The following is a 12,777-nucleotide window of genomic DNA, read 5'->3' as shown; positions in this document are numbered from 1 at the left end:
GACAAGGTACAGACAAGAGACATTTTCTGTGTTGTAGACTGATGAGTCCTGAACCTTGTCACACAGGGCAGGTGGCCTAATTTTTACTTAATGTCTATGTCTTTGCTAAATTTTCTATCCAGCCTTGGTGTGTTTAGACATCAGCTGTGGGTGTATGTTTGAGGCTTTGTACTTATTACTCACACTATTTTTGGTTTTTAATAGAAGTTGTAACCCAATGTTCTAACCAAACATTTCAGCATCCAAATCATCTTTTCATCTGGTTACATCATTAAAAAAAACAAAACAAACAAAAAAACCAAACCAAAATAATTAAACCTTCCCCCCCCCCCCCCCAAGATTTATGCCTTAACTCAGTTAAAGAGTACCAACCCATCCAGAGTAGTTATGTATTCCCCAAACACTGCATATGTGGCTTCAGAAATTTACTGGCTTTGCTTTCCACAAGTAAAATACATCATCCAAGTAGTTTATATCCTTTTCCTCCTGATACTGTGATCACCTTGAATGTAAAAGAAATCTTGATTTAGATTTGTATTTGCTTCATGGTTCATTCACTCAGCCATCGAGATCTGTCATGTATCATAACCTATATTCGTTGTTTGAATCATTAACTTGCATGAGATAGAGAAGTTCCCAGAGATATGCAACTCTCACACAACCAATAAATTTAATACAGGAAAAAAAGCAAAAGTCTGAGAAATAAAATTCCACTACAGGCAATACTGATAAATGTAAGCCTTGCTAGCTTTGTTGTAGTCATTTATTGGAGGATCTTTCTCTGATTTATGTATATAAGTAAAATAAATATAAAATATAATAACTATAAAATGATGCCTTGTGTATACCACACACAATGTACAATTACACATATGTATTCCAAACCAAGGACTGCTAAATTGATCAGTTTAAGGTACATTTTGAATAAATTAAAAATACTCTATCAAACAATGTCTTTTTGGACTAGGATGATAAGAAATTGCAGTCTAATGTTACAGTCATACTTTTAATCTTCTTTTTTTAATTATGTGTTGATGAGTTTAGCTAACATAGATGAAAAGACTGAGCAACACAGTCGTAAGGATAAAAAAGAATACTAAAGAGAGGTTATCTCCTGCAAGAAAATCAGTATGTGATCATAGATCTGACTATAGAGTGCATAGTACTTAAAAATTTTGCCACTGAAAACTATGAAAACTGCCTCACTTTTTCACTCATTTGAATTTAAAATATGTAATTTATACTTAAGAAATTAAGAACTTTTTTCTTGCAATGAACTAGAAGTTCTCAGTTCTCTGTGGAGGCCAGATTTTTAGAATCTCATCTGGACACTGATTTGAAGGGTTTTTTTAAATTTCAGTAAAGCATTTTCCTCCTTTAATCATATTCTTCCTCCTATATTCCTTATATTCTTCTGTCTTCCTTGCTGATAGCTGTCTTCTGGCTGGCCATGGGAATTTCCTTGGTTTCTGAGGAATTTCTTTTCTCTGGAAATAAATGAGATTTGAAAACATTTCTTATGCCAGTGCTATTGAAAACTTAAGTAGAAAGATATCACCACACCTGGATTTCTGCAGCATCCTACTAGCTCTTCTTCACCCTGGTCTTTGGAGTTGGGGGTCCTAAAGTTATTCCTTTGGAGGTACCATTTTTATACAGTCCATGTCCTGGGTATCCCTGGGGTGCAGATTCCACTCCCATAACTTGAGACAAGGCCAAAATAATGTGCTGGGTCTTCTTCTGCTCCCTCTCAGAAATTGCTTTTTCAAAAAATTCTTCATTTTCTACAGAATTTGAAATTTAAAAAGCACTAAGGAAAGATGTCTAAGAAAGGCAGTTGCCTATTTGAGTAGAGCATTTAGAATAACCATAAAAAATTAAAGAGCAATTTTAATAAAAAATGTAAAAATAAAAATCTTTATATTCAAAGAGAAAGCATCTTAATGGTGGAGAGTATTTGTTAGGTAAGTTTAAAGGTTTTCTTTCCAGTTGGAGAAATTTTAACTGCACAAAGAGATATATGGTGTCATTCCTTTCAGTGCAAAGCTCAGAGTGTAATAACATTAACAATTTGCTCACTTTTTAACTGCATGTTAATTAGTGGGAATTTAGTGAGCTGCAGAAATGAAATCTGTGCCAGCCAGTAATGTCTACAGCTGTGGATTACAGCATCATATTTTAGAGGTTATAGTTAAACCCATTTTCTCTATTTATTTTCCCCTATTTTTTTGTTTGCAGAAAGTTATAGCAATGTTTCATCGAAAAGTTTCAGTATGAGCTGAAAAGACCCTAAAACACTTCCATTTTTAACAGACCTGTGAGTTATGGCCTTATAATGGTGCACTGAAAAAAATGTGTTCACAAGTGCACAAAAAAAAACCCAGGATTTGTGTGTCTTTCTCTTAGGAATTTGCTCCATACCCTGAGACCAGGTTAAGTCATTTATTACTGTACAGTTGCACACAACCTTTTAGCCCACAGTCAGTCAAGATATCGACACACTTTGTAAATTCTGTGTCCACTGGGACCAAAAAAAACTGTGGCATCCCATTGCTGCCATGGCTTGTCTCTATGGAATGAGAGTTTCCAGTGGCTCAGCTCATTTACAGACCTAAGAGCTTTTTTGCTCTTAAAACTCAGAAATGTCAACAATGGGTAAATCTAACATCTGGGACCTCTTTGCTTCCACTGTGAGAGTCAGTGTAGTGCTCAGAAATGAGCATTCAGCAAAGCATACGCACTCTCTGGAAATTAATATCATAAATACGAAATTGGGCAAAAAAGTGTAATTTTACTTAAAGGTACTTGTACAAAGGTTTAAATTATACAGAAAAGTGCTTGGTGAAGTATAGTGCACTTGGCATGTTTTATTGTTTTAATATGTTTTTAATAGTACATTTTTACCATTTTTCTTTGTATTCACCGAGTTATTATTAGATAATGGCAATTAATAATTTAAAGGGGCTTATTCTGGCTTATAGTACATTTATATGAGTCCCATGGCAGTAACGAGAGTTTAAAACATACAACATACCCTTTTATCTGGGTTATAACATGAATCTTGTGGCATTGTTCATAGAATTTTAGATAGGAATTTTCCACATTAGCTTTGCATTTGTGCTATGTATGTTTTGGGGTTTGTAGTCCTTTTCCTCAGATAGAAATTATGGTCTCAAGAGGATGGGCTACACCAGCTTTTTCTCTCTGAAATTTTCCAATGTTTCTCCCTCTGGTTCATTTCCCAGGACTGGCAGAGCTGGATCCTGGGCAGACTGGCTTCCAGAACCTGCAGACACCATGGAACTCCACGTCACCCTAGTACATCTGCAGTGGCGCCAAAGGGAAGGAGGGCTTTATCCATCCAGCCCTTAGGAGCTCTGCCTCACCTTCATGGCCCCAGTGGCTCAAAAAAATTCAGTTGTTGTTGAAAAGTGTATGAAGAATTTATGTTTAGAAACAAAAGACCCACATACGAGCCATCTCTGCAGCTTCAGCCTGGTTGTCTTTACAGGGATGTCCAGTTAGGTCACTTCTAATTAAATGTGAAATGTGGGTCAACTTTGTGAGAGTGAGGACAATGAAGGAGTTTAGGCTTGTGCTCTTGTTCCAAGTTGAAATGACAGAACCAGCATTGCTTAAATTACAATTTTTTTTCATGCTCAATGGCCAACTTCAGCTTCATTCTTTATTGTTTTACACACATTATTTTAGCCTAATATAATAGCAGCACTGCAAGTTTAGCTTCGTGTTCAAGAGACACACATAGATGAATCTTATGGTCAAATGTGAAGGTCATATAGGATTTAGGTTCTCAGGGAAATTATCACTTACGCTGCCACCACACACCACATACATACCTTTTGTAGATGTTTCATTCTTTGGAAATTACACAATCAAGAGGTGATAATCCCATACTGCTTGCACCTCCAGTATCCACAAAGATCTGAGAATTAGTAGAGTGTTTCAGGAAGGCACTTTGTGAAGTTTTATCTTGTGGTTCCCTAAAGATTAAAGATCCTATTGTGATTTTATATGACTGAGTAGTAAAGACATGCTACACAACAGAAACATTTTATATTATCATCCTCTATCTATATTTGAACAATCTTCAAGCCACACTAGCAATTTTTATGGTAGCCCCAGATTTTTCATGGCTCAGAGATGAAAGCCTTATTTTTTGATCCTTTTTTCTCTCTTTTCACAACATCTCACTAGCAGGACTTCAAGTAAAGTGCTTTAGTCCCAGAAAAGAAAACCAAAACATCACAGGGTACTCTTGTATTCCTTTTGCCTTTTAACAGTATACATAGAGCAGTGGATAGACTGTAAATCCTGGTAAACAAAGAAAATATATGCCGCTTTGAAGCTTGCAAGCAAATTCAGTATTAATAAAATGTTAATATTTGTTCTGAACATATGGCCAGCTTCCCTTTTCTGTGAATTTACAGGTTTCAGGAATATCCTACACTCTTCATGGAACAGAATAATGGCTTAATTGTTCTTGCAAATGACAGCTTTACTTGGCTGTGAGTTTATGAGGCAGTAAATTCACTCATAACTTGCAATGCTTACCCAACACATCTCTGTGATGCTATGAACTATTTATTATGAAGCCTGTGAAGGGAAGTGAAATGATCATATAGACATTCAAAGGAGTTTTATGATGAGGAAAGCATCTATTCTTCCAGCAGGACTTTTTGGTCTCTCATTCTTTTCTCTGGTCCTTTCAACCAGGTCCACTGATGTCAGCATCCTTACAGTGATGTAAGAGGGCAAATGGAGATGGCTGAATAGCTTGTATAACCAAGAAATACTTAATTTAATCTATAGGCAAGGTACTTTTAGTCATACATGGAAGTGATACTCAAAGAAGGAGTGACTTAATCTGAATGACTCTTCTGAGTTGTTCTGAAGAGCCATATAACCAAATCACAGATATATGGGTAACATATACATCTATATAATACGCACACACATATATATCTATATGTATAAAATAAAACAAGGATTCCCCTGAATTCGTCTAAATTTCCAGTAATATGGAACTTGCTGAATGAAAGAGCCTTAGAAATCAAATATTTTCTGAATGAGAAATGATGCCTTTTATTTTATTTATTTTACCCTTAAATGTGATTTGTCACACTTGTAACATTGAAAATGTTTATCCATTGTAGTTTTTAGGCTCTTTTTGTAATGATTGCAAGTATGCAGCATCATACATAACATCAGTGGCAATAATTTAATGGGCTGGTACCTAAGTTCTGTGAAAATATACAGCTGTTCTCAGATTAATTAATTGTATGCAACTCATTGTATGCACTGCATGGTTAGTCACTCTCAGTGGTCCTAGTGTATAAATGCTAAATAAAGTATGTAAATCCATCCTGTGAAGTCTGGCTTCCCCTTGATGTATACAAGCAATGATTCCTAACACTTGTGCAAGCTAAGCCTTATTTATTGTTAGCTGGGAAATAAATTGTTCAGCGACAAGGAAGTCCTCATCATCAGTAAAGTAGTTTTGCATGAGAGCAAACAAAAAGTAAAACCAAAATAAAACCATTTCCCCTTTTAAATGCTTTAATCTTTCAGTGATATTTGTCCCTACAGCCCAGTTCCTGTATACTGGCATAGATACTGTAGATATATTCCTGGAACAATAACCAGGTGTGAATATTATCAGTGCTCTGCATGAAGATAGGAAGAAGTGTGGTTTTCATCACTTCTTCACTCACATTTCATCACTTCTTCACTCATTTCAGTCCCTAAAACAGGCTGGTCATAGGAATTTCAGAAACCTGTTTCACACCATATTTATTATTATTTTTCTAGAGCTCCTATCTTTTAAGTGGTGTCTCTAAGAATTTAAAAGAAGTTAGACAGTCAAGTCTCTTTAAAAATGTTGCATTGCCTGTGGAAGCATGATATTCAGGGAGGTCAAGCATGCTGCAGCTGTAGCAGGGGACAATGAAGTTTTTCTTGACTTTAAGATACACTGGATTATTTCTGGTTTCAAGTTTCTTTAATTTGGTCTCAGTTCTATTGCAGGTAACATGTTCTTTGCACAGTGATACTTGGCTGAACATTTGCTTAATTATCTTTCATTGCTCATGCACTGGCTTTCTGGTTTTAGAGCAAAACTGTGATCACTCAAAGAGAGGGAAAGAAGGGAAGAGATGGCATCTGGGGGGGGTTGGAGCAGTGAATGTTTTCCAGCATGTTTTCCTCTAGAAGTATGTACACCAAACTTTGCTCAAAATTTGAGTTGTTACTCTTTTATCACCCTGAATAGGTTAAAGGTGATTCACATTTGCTTGTTCAGGTGTAGGCAGTGTGGGATGGCTGGTTGCTCACCTGCTTGCAGGTGAATTGTTTGGTAACTCAGTATCTCCTGTCTCAGAGAATAATGCACCCTAAATAACCCATCCTAGGCTTAAACTTGAGATCTTTCAAATAAGACCCTGCAGAAATGTATATCGTTAAGGTTAAACCCGACTTTCTTTCCAAAAAGCAGGTGGTTTCCTCCTGATCAGAATTGTGGCAATCAACAAGCATTGACTAATACTGAGAAAGCAAAGGAAAATTTATGAATAGCCAGAGAATGTCACAGCGTGATTTGAAAAATGCTTTATAGAGGGATGCATCCTGATATTTTAATTATCCTATCTGGTAATGTAATCAAAAGCTAATTATGAATCACAGTTATTTTCAATGATACACTGTGGAAAAGAATTGAGGGTGAAAAATGAGGACAAAACAAATCATAGTCTCATCTGCTAAATCTCTGATTGAGCTGTCCTTCTGATCAATGTAGACTGCTGACTGCCAGATTTTCTTTCAGTGCTGTCATTCTCATTATATGGTTATTTGTCTACTTCATCTAATAAGGGGTTATTCCTAAATTTAGGGGGAAAATTATGGACAAATTGGACTGAATCACTTTGAGTGGCTGCTTTTACAGCTTGCATTTCAACTGTACTCACAAACCTGTCCCAAATACTATTGCTATTTTGTACAGCGTCAACTTCTTTTGCCCAGGAATTAACATCAACAAAGCAGGGAAATCTTTATTCTCTATCCCATGACTCTGTAGATCCTGCCTACTTGCTTCTGCTTTATCCAGCAGACACCAAATTCAGAGCACTAAATCTGCAATCCAGCACAAATGTACATGTCTTGAGTACTGGTGTTTGCATTCATAATGGGAGCAGGTTGTGTTTGAGATTTAGCATGCAGTGTGCAAAGGATGGCATCATTTCACTCGGCGAGGCTCACCATCCTTCTGAAATTTGTTCTTGCATCAGCTGCAAAAATAAAAGCAGATGCCTTTTATCAGAGTGTCTACAGACTGTAAAAATTTTTATATGAAACCTTTATACTTTTACCTGTTTTTTGAAATAATTAATATATTTTTTGAGTTTTTTTCCATTGACAATTTGCCAAACTATATTTTTTGTTATCCCATTAGTAGTCCATGGTTGCTGGTAGTTAAAATCAAATAGAAAACCATAAAATATATCTGAGAAATGTAAATACTAGTGCAGAAACCTTTTTCCTCCTTGTTCAGCATGAAAAGAAGCTAAGGTATAAGAATTTACCTAATGAAATCTGGCCAGCTAATTACCCATTAGTCCATTTGTGCATTCCAGGAGAAAAAAAAAAAAAAAAAAGTTTGTGTAATATGAACATCTGAAAACATATGAATAGTGATTTTCTAGTCTTTACTTTTCTTCTATTTTAGAATTGTGGTCAGACCTTGCAAATGGACAATCCAAAGGGACTCTAACTTTCTGTCACCATGAATCCCCTGATACTACCCTCTAGAATTACAGGTATTGTCTAATGCAAGGAAAATTTTGAAATACATTCCACATCTTTGTCAGAAGAGACAATATTCTTCTTTTTATTGAAATATTAAAGGAGTGGTTTTGTTCCAGGGAAGAGAATATTATTTTCTGATATTAAGTAGGCTTTGAGGCACGTTTCTGATTCAAAAAATATTGCAGTCTATGACAGTGATAAATGTATGCAGTCAGAGCTCATGGTTTACCTCAAGCACAGAATGAACACTGGACAAAAAATGAAAAAAAAAAAAAAAGAAAGCAGGAGTTTTGCCTCTCAGGTGCCTCTTTAAGTTGGGAGATGATGATGACCTGTCTTATATTAAAGTTTCCAAAGAGCAAAAAAGACAAATATGTATTCTGATAGTTCTATTACTTTTTTACTCTTTTCTTTCTATTTTAAATTCTGTCATCTTGGACTCAGGCTGAACTTGTAAACCACTTACAGAAAAATTAATGTCTAAAATTTTTAATGTCGAGTTGCTGAATTCTCATTCCATAGTTTTTCCCAGGGAAAAAAAAGATCCTTTTATTGTCATACACTGAAGAAAACAATTTTAACAGATAATATTTTTAAAAAGTGGCATTGGTTAAGATTTCCCAGACCTCATGCGAGTAGGTAAATATCCTTATATAAATATGTAATTTTTCAGTTGTTATAAGCTTCAAATCTGTCCTCTTCAAGACAAATTCTTCTTGGAAATGTATGGCAATTAGTCTATTTGCAATTAATCTCCTTTACATTGCACAGATTTTGATTATTTCACTTCCTCTGCTGTTTTTCAGGTAATGTGTTTCAATTCAAAATACTCTCATAATCTAGGTTACTTCTTTTCTTTTCTTTTCTTTTCTTTTCTTTTCTTTTCTTTTCTTTTCTTTTCTTTTCTTTTCTTTTCTTTTCTTTTCTTTTCTTTTCTTTTCTTTTCTTTTCTTTTCTTTTCTTTTCTTTTCTTTTCTTTTCTTTTCTTTTCTTTTCTTTTCTTTTCTTTTCTTTTCTTTTCTTTTCATTCTGAAGCTAGGATATAAAAGCAATCACTTAAATTAGTGACACTTATAAATAGCTGTGCATGAGTTCCTTCCTTTTACATTATAGAAATAGAAAAGCCATGTAATAGAACCCACATGGAAATAGCTCAATGCCTGATGCCTGCTACCTCTTCCTTACACATTTTGTTTCACATGCTGGCATCCTTTCATTAGATTATGAAAACTTTGATTTCCTGGCACTTAGACTGAGGAACTGATTTTTACAATGCAAATATCAAGGTCATGATATTTCAGGCATTTTTGGACATGTCTTCAGTCAAATATGGATTTTAAACTTCACTCAACTGTCTTGGTTCTTATTGACTTCCTTTCTGCTTGTTCCAATGACAGGCAGCTGGTATCATATTTCTGTAATTCTTTCATGATTAAAGAAGCACAGAGGCTCAGGGATATCTCCTCACTCCGGGGAGGCAGAAGCACAACTTTAGCCCATGTAGAAAAGTAGGATAATTATTAGAAGTGCACAGATTCACAAGTTGTAACTTCTTCTTTGAAATTTTCTTGGAGTAACAGAGAACATTTCCCTGCCTTAGGGTAAAATCTATTACTAAATAAAATAATATTATGTTCCTACATAAGGATACATACAGGAGCATCTAGCAGTTGTGCATTAACAACACATGAATGTATGTATATGAATTTATGTGCATACATGAGTCTGGCTAACTCTGTACCTTCCTGGGACAAGTTTAAAAAGGAAGATTCTTTTAAGTTATAATAATAACAATCTTACCAGATTCTTGATCAGACCCAAAGTTTACAAACAGCCAGAGTATTTAATCCCTCTCTTTCTGGAGTGAGGAAAACCATGGATGGTGCCATTTTTTGAAGCGTGTGTTGATTCATTTGGCACCACGTGCGCGACAGCCTTGCTGTTATGTAATGATCTGCCCACACCACAGCACGTACCTTCCCATCTTGCCTGCCTCTCTCATCAGCCTCGCAATTAAAGTCTGGGCTGATCCCTCCTGGCAGCTCACCATCTGCAAAACGGGAAGAGCTGGCTTTGTTGTGATTTCACACTTCTCTTGATGAGGCCCGCTGCTGTCTGAGAGCCTCCAGGAAGGCGGTGGCTGTGGCCGTGCGCTCCGTGGGGACAGACACGCACAGAGGCCACGGTGGCAGGGAGCAATCTGGAGCGCACAACAGTGCTGTCCAAAGCTGTTAGCTGCTTTTGCACTTTAAAAACTGCACATTATGAAATCAGTGGTCTGGTTTCAAAGTAGTCAGATCTACCTTCCTAGAGGGAGTCATGCATATTGTTTTATGACCTTGCAGCCTGTTTCTGGGGAGATAAATGCAAAGGGAAGGGTGAGGCTGGCTAAGGTTCTGAAAGCAGAAGTATATTTTTTAAATGAAAGTGGTTAGAAAATAAAATTCCTTTTCATTGCTGTTGTTCCTGTATATCACTTTCTCCTTCTCCAGCTGCAAGACCACAAAAAGGAGCTTATTAAGTATTATGGTCAATAATCTGTCACTGCTACTTCTTGAGACTGGCAGCACTCAGAAATGAAAGTTTTTTCAAACCTTTTCACAGTCAGATAACACTTTTTATAGGATGGTAAGAAGCTATTAGGGCCATTCTGCTTGCCCTGTTCCTTCATATGAACCTCAGTAGGTAACCATAAAATCCCCCTTCCATCTCACAGCAACTCTATAAGTGATAACTCTGCCTGGCGAGAGCTATTGTGTTTTTCCAATTAAAGACACTGTGAAGTGAAATGAATATGGCCTCATTGTAGAAATGCCTCCATTTATTTCCAGTATAAAAAAATATATATGCTGCGTTTCATGTATAAATTTTATGTGGTTTTCTAATACATACATAATCCTCTTTTTAGAATACATAAACTAATAAACTCTTGATTCGCTTCATTTCTCTGACAATAAATGTTCCTCAGCTGGACATGATTATGACAATTGTTTCTTTTCCCAGCTTGTTTTAACATTTTATCCTTTTACTGTGAATCTCTTTGGCTTAGTTGTCCTTGCTGATCATCACAAGTTTTTCCCAATGGAGTAAGAGGATTCCTTTTTACTAATACAATTTATATAAGGATTTTTTTTTTTTCAAAATTAATGTGCTAGAGTAACTCATTAATCCATTTTTGTCTTTTGGGAAGACTCTGGCTACCCACAGTCTTTCCCTGCACCTCTCTGTCAACCCATCAGACTACAGACCTGTTTCACGGAGATTGAATGTACAAACAGTATTTTTCATATCAAGAATATGGTTTTGTTTCAAATACAATGGAATGCCTGAAGTTTTCGGTGAGAAGCCCATAGAGCTCTGATTTTCCATCATAGTATGTTCTCAAGAAATTTTTAAGTCTCAAGTTATGTCCAAAGTTGCCAGGGCATTGCTGTCATCCAGCAGCTTGCCATCTTCTTTTATATTAGTTTCTGATATTACCTGGAACTGTGGATTTCCCTGTGCATGCATTCCTTTTAAGACTCTAGCACGTTTTTAATATTTGATGTTTCTATCATTACTAGTGCTGTTCTGAAGGCTGCTGGGGATTACACCCTTCAGATGTTAGTACAGCAAGTTTCGCATTTGAGTTCAAAGAATTATTTTCATGTTGATCAAAATAAAAAAAAAATACTGACGCCACAGAAAATGGTTAAAGAGCTAAAATAAAGAGCTGGAAATGGCACTGTGATCTGGAGACTAGATTTGACATTAATAACTGGTAATTTTCATTTTGACTCCATTTTTTAAATGCATAATAATGTGAAACATTTTAATTAGATCAAATTGAAATATAATTTGATGAGTGTATATGAAAATGGCAAATAGATATGATCAGCACTCTGTAGTGATTCATTATTGAATTATGCCATGTAAAACAAGCATAATAACTCACAACGAACAAGTATTTTCTTAACAGTTGCATTTTTTTCAATCTTGCACTCAAGCCACTGTTTTCCTCTTAAAATCCAGTAATTTCTTTATAAAGGACTTTGTGAGGTATTTGTGTGTACATCCCCATATTAGTGGAGAGATGCTCATCCTGATAATAAATTGGTCATCTGGAGATAAACTGACATATGCCCCAAATTCTTGACTTATTGGAGCCATTCTTGTTAAAAAAACCAAAATTTCTGAGTGTTTACTGATAATAACATCTATGCACCCACGAGACTGTGACTGTAATTTGTGAGTCTCTTCTTATGTTCAAGGTGCCTTTATTAATTTGGAGGCTGCCTTAGGAAAGTTGTCACTTTTAACTTCAGCAATTAACAACTAATTTTAGACCATGAAAAGTTCCAGCAGAACAGGGATAACTTTCATCAGGACTCTAGTATATAAAAATACAAAAGGAGAATATTTTTTTGTTATCACACCTCTAAATAGCTGGTGGAATAAGTGACTTTTGAAATACACTTTGCACTTGTATCTTCATTATTTTTGTCAATGTGAGAAAGCATCAGAAACCCTCATAATGCCAAAAGTTAGTCTCAATTTTTGGGTTATTAATTCATTCGTATTCTCAGCATGGGAGAACCTATGCCGGAAAAAAAAACCAGCAAAAACAAACAAACAAAAAAAAAAACCCAAAAAACCAAACCAAACCAAAACACAAAAAAACCCCAAAAAACAAAATACCAACAACCACCCCCCCAAACAAACAAAAAACCAACAAAATAGCACAAAAAGGAAAAAAATTATTTTGAAATACAAGCCCCAACAAAACAGTGCTTTTAGTAAGGTGGAAGAGATGATTCCACAATAGGGCAAAACCAGTCATGTAAGTTTTTCATTATGTGAAGTTTTCATCTTTGCTTAATAGGGTTATTTCTGTGAAAGAAATATCCAAGAGAAGATCTGGATTTTTTTGTTGTCTTTTTTTCTAGACTTAGAAAGGATTGATGCAAGAGAGAGACAATT

At 35.6% G+C, this 12,777-nt stretch overlaps 1 long non-coding RNA gene across 1 annotated transcript in view; it reads right to left on the bottom strand.

The window, feature by feature from the left end:
• Positions 1 to 455: 455 nt before the first annotated feature.
• LOC140683781 (uncharacterized) overlaps positions 456 to 12,777 on the bottom strand; it is a 53,869-nt gene continuing 41,547 nt past the window's right edge. Inside the window, exons 3-4 of the long non-coding RNA XR_012055253.1 lie at positions 3,858 to 4,001; positions 456 to 1,487 (exon numbers count right to left, since the gene is read on the bottom strand). This is a non-coding gene — a long non-coding RNA (uncharacterized lncRNA). The remainder of the gene's footprint in view (positions 1,488 to 3,857; positions 4,002 to 12,777) is intronic.

The sequence above is a fragment of the Taeniopygia guttata genome, chromosome 3 (genome assembly GCF_048771995.1).
Source record: "Taeniopygia guttata chromosome 3, bTaeGut7.mat, whole genome shotgun sequence".
Lineage (NCBI taxonomy): Eukaryota > Metazoa > Chordata > Aves > Passeriformes > Estrildidae > Taeniopygia > Taeniopygia guttata.
This window is presented reverse-complemented; position numbering and strand designations above follow the sequence as displayed.